Genomic DNA, 7096 nt, shown 5'->3' with positions numbered 1-7096 from the left:
CCTGAACAGAACACATGGTAAACTCCCTTAAGTCAGATGCTACATTCATCCTGAGAGAACAGTAATTTATGTGACAGGTGTTTCTGATGTGTGAAATGTCTTACAAACATAGTTGCATTTATCTTCATTTTTCCTTGCAAAGAGAAACCGAAATCAAGTGGCATCTTAAAGGTGCTCTTTGGAGTGCCCCTTGATTTCTGTTTCACTTTGCTGCAACAGAACAACATGGCTACCCCTTTGAAATTATTACCCATGCAAAGAAACCCCACGGTTTGTACCACTTAAGGTTGCCAGGTCCCTCTTTGCTACCAGCAGGAGGTTTTTGGGCCAGAGCCTATGGACAGCGGGGTTTGGGGAGGGACTTCAATGTCATAGAATCCAATTGCCAAAGCAGCCATTTTCTCCAGGGGAACTGATCTTTATCGGCTGGAGATCAGTTGTAATAGCAGGAGATCTCCAGCTAGTACCTGGAGGTTATAATACCAGAAGGGGAGTGGTACCTGTAACACACATATACATAAAGTACCACTGATACACTAAATATAATGGTTTGTGTAATTTCAAAAACGTGATTTCCAACAAATAATTCAAGTTACACAACAAAACAATCTATACAAGTTGCAACAAAACAATCTATGCAAGTTTACAAGGTTTTGCGAATCTTATCCTTGCTTTGCTAATTGCATAGCTTCATCAGAAGTCTGTTGCTGCTGTACAGGAAAATCTTGACTTGTGTAATTTTTGTTGAAAATTCTGTTTTAAAGCAACAGGAGCAAAATCAGAAAGTCGTAGAATCCAACCTTCCAAAGCAGCCATTTTCTCCAGATGAACTGATCACTATCGCCTGGAAATCAGTTGTAATCCCAGGATATCTCCAGTCACCACCTGGACCTTGGCAACTCTATCCCAAGGTGGACTCTATGGCATTATACCCCATTGGAGCCCCTCCCCTCCCCAAACCTCCCCTTCCTCAGGCTCCACCCCCAAAATCTCCAGGTATTTTCCATCCTGGAGCTGGCAACCATTCTGCTGCTGTTCAACTAGAGGTATTAGTGTAATCTGCTTCTTGATTGGAGCAACTGCTGATAGTGTCTGCACTGCCACCACTGGGGGTGCTAATCCCAGCTGCTCACAGGTGACCTACAGAACAGCCACACTCAGCCCTGAGGGATGGATTCAGGGAGGTTCTGGCAACAGCAGCTGACATTCTGTCCAGAACCTACCCTTTAGTTTAAGCTTCCAAGAGCAAGCTCAGGAAGCAGGAGGATCACAGCTGTCTACCAGAAGGGCAAACAGTCAAAAAGCTCTGCTCACCTGAGTTCGATCCCGACGGAAGTTGCTTTCAGGTAGCCGGCTCAAGGTTGACTCAGCCTTCCATCCTTCCGAGGTCAGTCAAATGAGTACCCAGCTTGCTGGGGGTAAAGGGAACATGACTGGGGAAGGCACTGGCAAACCACCCCGCAAACAAAGTCTGCCTTGGATACGTCGGGATGTGACGTCACCCCATGGGTCAGGAATGACCCGGTGCTTGCACAGGGGACCTTTACCTTTTTTACAAACTGCAATACAGAAAGATAGTAGTGAAATATGGGGCAGGAGAGGGGAAAGAGGGAAGGAAACTTTGAATATGTAGTGAAATACTGGCATATGTAGTTGCTTTGCATGCCTGGAAAGAGTAGGCAGGAAGTGGGGTGGGGGGTGTCCAGTAGTGCAACTTGCCCCCAGGGCCAATACCTGGAGGTTTTGGGGGTGGAGCCTGAAGAGAGTGGGATTTGAAGAGGGGATAGAGTCCAATTGCCGAAGCAGTCATTTTCTTCAGGGGAACTGATCTCTGTCACCTGGAGATCAATTGTAATAGCGGGAGATCTCCAGCCACCACCTGGAGGTTAGCAGGAGGTTCTTACAGGAGCAGGTTGTCATTTAGATGCCCAAGTCCCTGACCCTTCAGGGATTAACAGGAAGAACCAGCACTCCTAATTGCACTCTCAGAAATTAACTAGAAGCCAGTGTAGTTCTTTTAGCACTGGCAAAGTTATGTGCCCGGTATTCTTGACCAATAGGGTTGCCAGATCCCTCTTCGCCACCTGCGGGAGGTTTTTGGGGTGGAGCCTGGGGAGGGCGGGGTTTGGGGAGGGGAGGGACTTCACTGCCATAGAGTCCAATTGCCAAAGCAGCCGTTTTCTCCAGGTGAACTGATCTCTATCGGCTGGAGATCGGGTGTAATAGCAGGAGATCTCCAGCCGCCACCTGGAGGTTGGCAATCCTATTGACCAGTCAGCATTCTTGCAGCTGCATTCTGAATTGACTGAAGCTTCCAAACAGAAGTGAATCCGTGGAGAGTGCATTGCGGTCATGGTTTGATCACAGCACTGGATTGAAATCGGTCATTCCATCTCATCCAAGAAAGCCTGGAGTTGCCTAGCCCCCACCTGCTGCAGCGCTTGATCCAAAACTCAACCACTTGATAGTTGTTTGGGTCATTTGGATAGCTGGATGGATCTTCAAGAGGGGCTTCACTACTGGCACTTTGAACTACACTTCCTTTAATTGTCTTAACTACCTGACAAGTACCAAAAGTGATGTTAGTGGTAGCTGTCATGTGGTGTAGATTACATGGTTTTGTATAGATGTTGAACCGATGGACTCATCTGGGCAATCCCCTCTGCCAAGATCTAATAAGCCTTGATAGGCACAAGGTTGAGCACAGATGTAGTGGGCCCTTCAAGCAACTTGCATGCATCTTTAGATTGCACCACAACTCAGCGGAGTTCTGATAAAATTCTGACATTTCCCCGCACAAATAGTGGCATCCAAGTGGAGAGAACGCAAGCATTTTTTAAAATCTGTGCAATAGATTGCCTTGCAAGCGAGCCTCTGATTTATCTATATTAGATAACTGATGAACAGAGTCCAGCGTGTTCCAAGCTTTTCTCCTCTTATGCTCAAGACATCTGCCAACTCACTTCAGCACCCCCAGCTCCTCAGTAAACCAAGGAGCGGAACAGGTTCTGCTGAGTAGAAAAGGATGCCTAAGGGCAATCATGCCTGCAAGGATGAGGACTTAATCTCTGGATTCCAAGGGTTAATTAGGATTTTATGGGAGAACCATCCAGGTCAGCAGGAAATTCCTTGAAGGGCTGGATCCATTGGCCTCCAAGAGGGGGAGCGGTATCTTAACAGAGTCCCCACCCACCCTACAGAGGTCCTGAGGTCATAGAATCATAGCATCATAGAATTGGAAGGGACCACCAGGGTCATCTAGTCCAACCCCCTGCACAATGCAGGAAATTCACAACTACCTCCCCCCAACACCCCCAGTGACCCCTACTCCATGCCCAGAAGATGGCCAAGATGCCCTCCCTCTCTTGATCTGCCTAAGGCATAGAATCAGCATGGCTGACTGATGGCCATCTAGTCTCTGCTTAAAAACCTCCAGGGAAGGAGAGCTTACCACCTCCCGAGGATGCCTGTTCCACTGAGGAACCGCTCCAACGGCGTTAGAAAATTCTTCCTAATGTCTAGACGGAAACCCTTTTGATTTAATTTCAACCCATTGGTTCTGGTCCGACCTTCTGGGGCAACAGAAAACAACTCGGCACCTGTAAGTCTCAACCATACAAGACGTGGTCTGTCCATGACATTTCCACCACTGCAAGACCATTTGACATTTGAGCAATACAGAAAACCAAACTGAGTGTATGACCAGTCATATATGTGGGAGCCAAGATGTTTTGGGACAGCCCCATAGTTGTCACTAGGGGCCATGAAGCCATTCCAGATCTGGTTAGCTCTGCTTATTCTCACAAGAAAAAAAAGGAATGTCTTATTTATTTTTAAACATGAATAGAGATGGAGAAAGATGCCAATAAAGCATTAGCAGTTCAGATATTACATCCAGATAAAAACCCAAGGCATTCCAGTAAAGCCTCATGTCTTAGATTTGTTTGGTAAAGCTTTGATCGTTGTTTGGTAAAGCCTTGATCATTAGTATCCATTCTAAGTGGCCAAACCATGCCAAACCTGAAAGGAGGGTATCAGTTCAATCCTGTCCCAGGTTTACCTGAGGATGGCATTCAATGGGTTCATGTGTGCCTAACTCTGTGTAAAATCAATCTTTTTGGAGTGACAGGATAGTATTGCACATAACAGTTAGGGTTGCCAGCTCCAGGTTGAGAAATACCTGGAGATCTACCTACCTTGGGGGGCACTTTTATGACTAGAACCTGTGTCTATTGATAACTCCTGTATGTTCCTGACCTGATGACAGCCCCATAATTTGCTGTTTTAGCCAAAATCTGGAAAACGCGGTGACTTGACAGCAAAAAAATAAAGAACAAAAAATAAAAATAAAGAACTTGACCACCAACAGCCTGCCCCCTCCCCATAATCTTTCTTAAGGTATGTTGCTGTTTTTAACCTAAATTAAAGCATATACACAAAGTAAAGAGTCCACACACAACTAGGTGGTCAATGCTTCCATTGCATCCAGAGCATGAAAGTTCTTCCAATCTGCAGAGAAGCAGGAGTGTGAGTGACTGAAAGACCAAGGCAAAGGGTGGGTGCATGGAAGCAAAGATGTAAGCAAGCAAGAATGTACCGGTATTTACTGTTCCCGTGGTGTAAATGTTAAGGGAGGTGCCTTAATTTACAAATTCCTAGTGTGTGTGTGTGTGTGTGTGTGGGGATTCCTAGCGTATTTCACCTGTCTCTTTTTTAGTCGTATGGGGGGGTAAAGGCAGGTGATGGGGGAAGTTAAAGACTCACACCCTCAGGGGAGTCTAAATAGCTCCAATCCTGTGACAGTGTTGTAAGAAGCAACTAAAAGAGATGTGGGACAGAGACATTGAGGGAGAGCTGTGTGGGCACCCCATGACAAATCAGGGTGGTGAGACTAAGGTGGTAAGATGTCTTCGTTGTGACTTATCTCCTGAAATGCCTGGGTCCCTGCTTTTGTCCTGCAAAATCAACCAAAGTAGCTATGGAAGTTCAATTCCAGGGCAGACCCAGGGTACCCACAGTTGCCTGTGGTTGGAAGAAGGGCTGGTCAATCTCACCAATCATATGCCAATAAAGGTGTTTTTATTTTTGTTAAAATCTAACCAAACTGTCTGTGTGAATGGAAGAGAATGAACTAGAAGAGTGGAGAGAGTTGAGTGGGAGAGGACTTGCAAAGTCCCCCATCCATAGTTAGTAACCAGAGAACAGAAAACACCAGCTCAAGGGTAAGCCTGTTTCTATTTATATTATATCGATGTGAACATTTGCATCTATGAATTTAAGATAGTGTACAGAAATGTTGTCCTCTTTTTTGAGGGCTTTCATCGTCTTCTTTTTCAGTTATCCATAAATGGCCACCCTAAATGTGGGAGCCAGCATGGTGTAGTGGCTAAGGTGTCGGACTAGGATCTGGGAAATCCAGGTTCGAATCCCCCACTCTGCCATGGAAACTTTCTGGGTGACCTTGGGCCAGGCACACTCAGCCTCGACCCTGATATTCTCCCAGCCTTATATTCTCCCAGCGTGGCTCAGATATCAGGGATCGACTGGGCTGATAAAAAATAAACGCTGAAGGCATCAACATCAGGCACAAGAGGAGGTTGGGTTCATCTCCCCTACCCTGCCAATTCTGATTTTGTTTAAAATATATATACATGCATTGCCCCTGTTCAGACAATATGGTGACTGCACGTATTAGGAACATTGAGGTTAGCATGTACTTCTGATAGGGTTACCAGGTCCCTCTTCGCCATCGGCGGGTGGTTTTTGGGGTGGAGACTGAGGAGGGGTTTGGGGTGGGACGTCAATGCCATAAAGTCCAATTGCCAAAGTGACCATTTTCTCCAGGTGAACTGATCACTTGTAATAGCGGGAGATCTCCAGCTAGGTTGCCTGGCTAGTATTTGGATGGGCAACCTCCGAGGAATACCAGGGGCCTGAAGGGTAGGCAGGCAATGGCAAACCACCTCTGAACTCCCTTGACTTGAAAGTCCTACGGGGGTCACCATAAGTCAGCTGAGACTTGTTGGCAAAAGAAGAAAACATGGTGTGGCAGACCAGACCTGTTTTTAAATCCCAACTCTGCCACGCAGCCTGCTGGATGACCCTCCCTTTTAGCCTCCCCTACCTCACAGGATTTGGGTGAGGATGAAACCAGGGAAGGGAAAACCAGGTATGCCACCCTGAGCTCCTAGAAAGAAGGGAGAGATAAAAAAATACACTAGTTGGGTTAGAGATGAGTGTTTCCTGAATACTCCGCATTGAATCAGTTTGTTCCAAACCTTTCATAACATATAAAATTACAAGATGTGGTGTGGTGCAGTGGAATATTGAAGGGATCTGGGAAACCCAGGCTCAAATCCCAGCCCTCCAAGTGCACTGAGTCACTCTCTCTCAGCCTAACCTACCTCACAGGGATGTTATGAGGATAAAAAAGGGAGAACCACAGTTCAAATCCCCACTCTGTGAAGCTCATTGGGTGAATACTCTAGCTCCGTTCACACGTTACAGTGAACGTGTGTACCACCTGCATGTACACACGCAACCTGTTTGTAAGAAAGAGCCAATGCACATTAACTTTACAAATGAAACCGGGGACCAGTATGGGGATAAATGTGGGGTTAAAACCCATGTCCATCAGTATATGCGTGGAATATAATGTAAGAATTACTCCATGCAAGTTTAGACAAACCAAGTGTATACTGTACACAGACAGTATATAGATCACAATGAGTAGCCGTGTTAGTCTGTCACTAGCAGTACAAAAGAGCAAGAGTCCAGTAGCACCTTAAAGACTAACAAAATTTCTGGCAGGGAATGAGTTTTCCTGAGCCCACAGCTCACTTCTTCAGATACAGCTAGAATGTGATTCCATCCATCCTTATGTAGATGAGTGAATTAGACACACAATTATTGTGAATTAGAGACGAGTGAATTAGACACAAAATGGCAATGTAAATGTCAAAAGCAAGTAAATGACATTAGCAGGTGTGATTGGATTAGGTGTGATATGCAGAGGGGTAGTAGGTGTGGAGAAATTAGTATTGGTCATGAGACAGGAATCTCAGATCTCTGTTAAATCCAGGAGAATGCATAGTCT

This window comes from Euleptes europaea, chromosome 18 (assembly GCF_029931775.1).
Source record: "Euleptes europaea isolate rEulEur1 chromosome 18, rEulEur1.hap1, whole genome shotgun sequence".
NCBI classification, from domain to species: Eukaryota; Metazoa; Chordata; class Lepidosauria; order Squamata; family Sphaerodactylidae; genus Euleptes; species Euleptes europaea.
The sequence above is the reverse complement of the archived record's forward strand: the minus strand, read 5'-3'. Positions refer to the sequence as shown.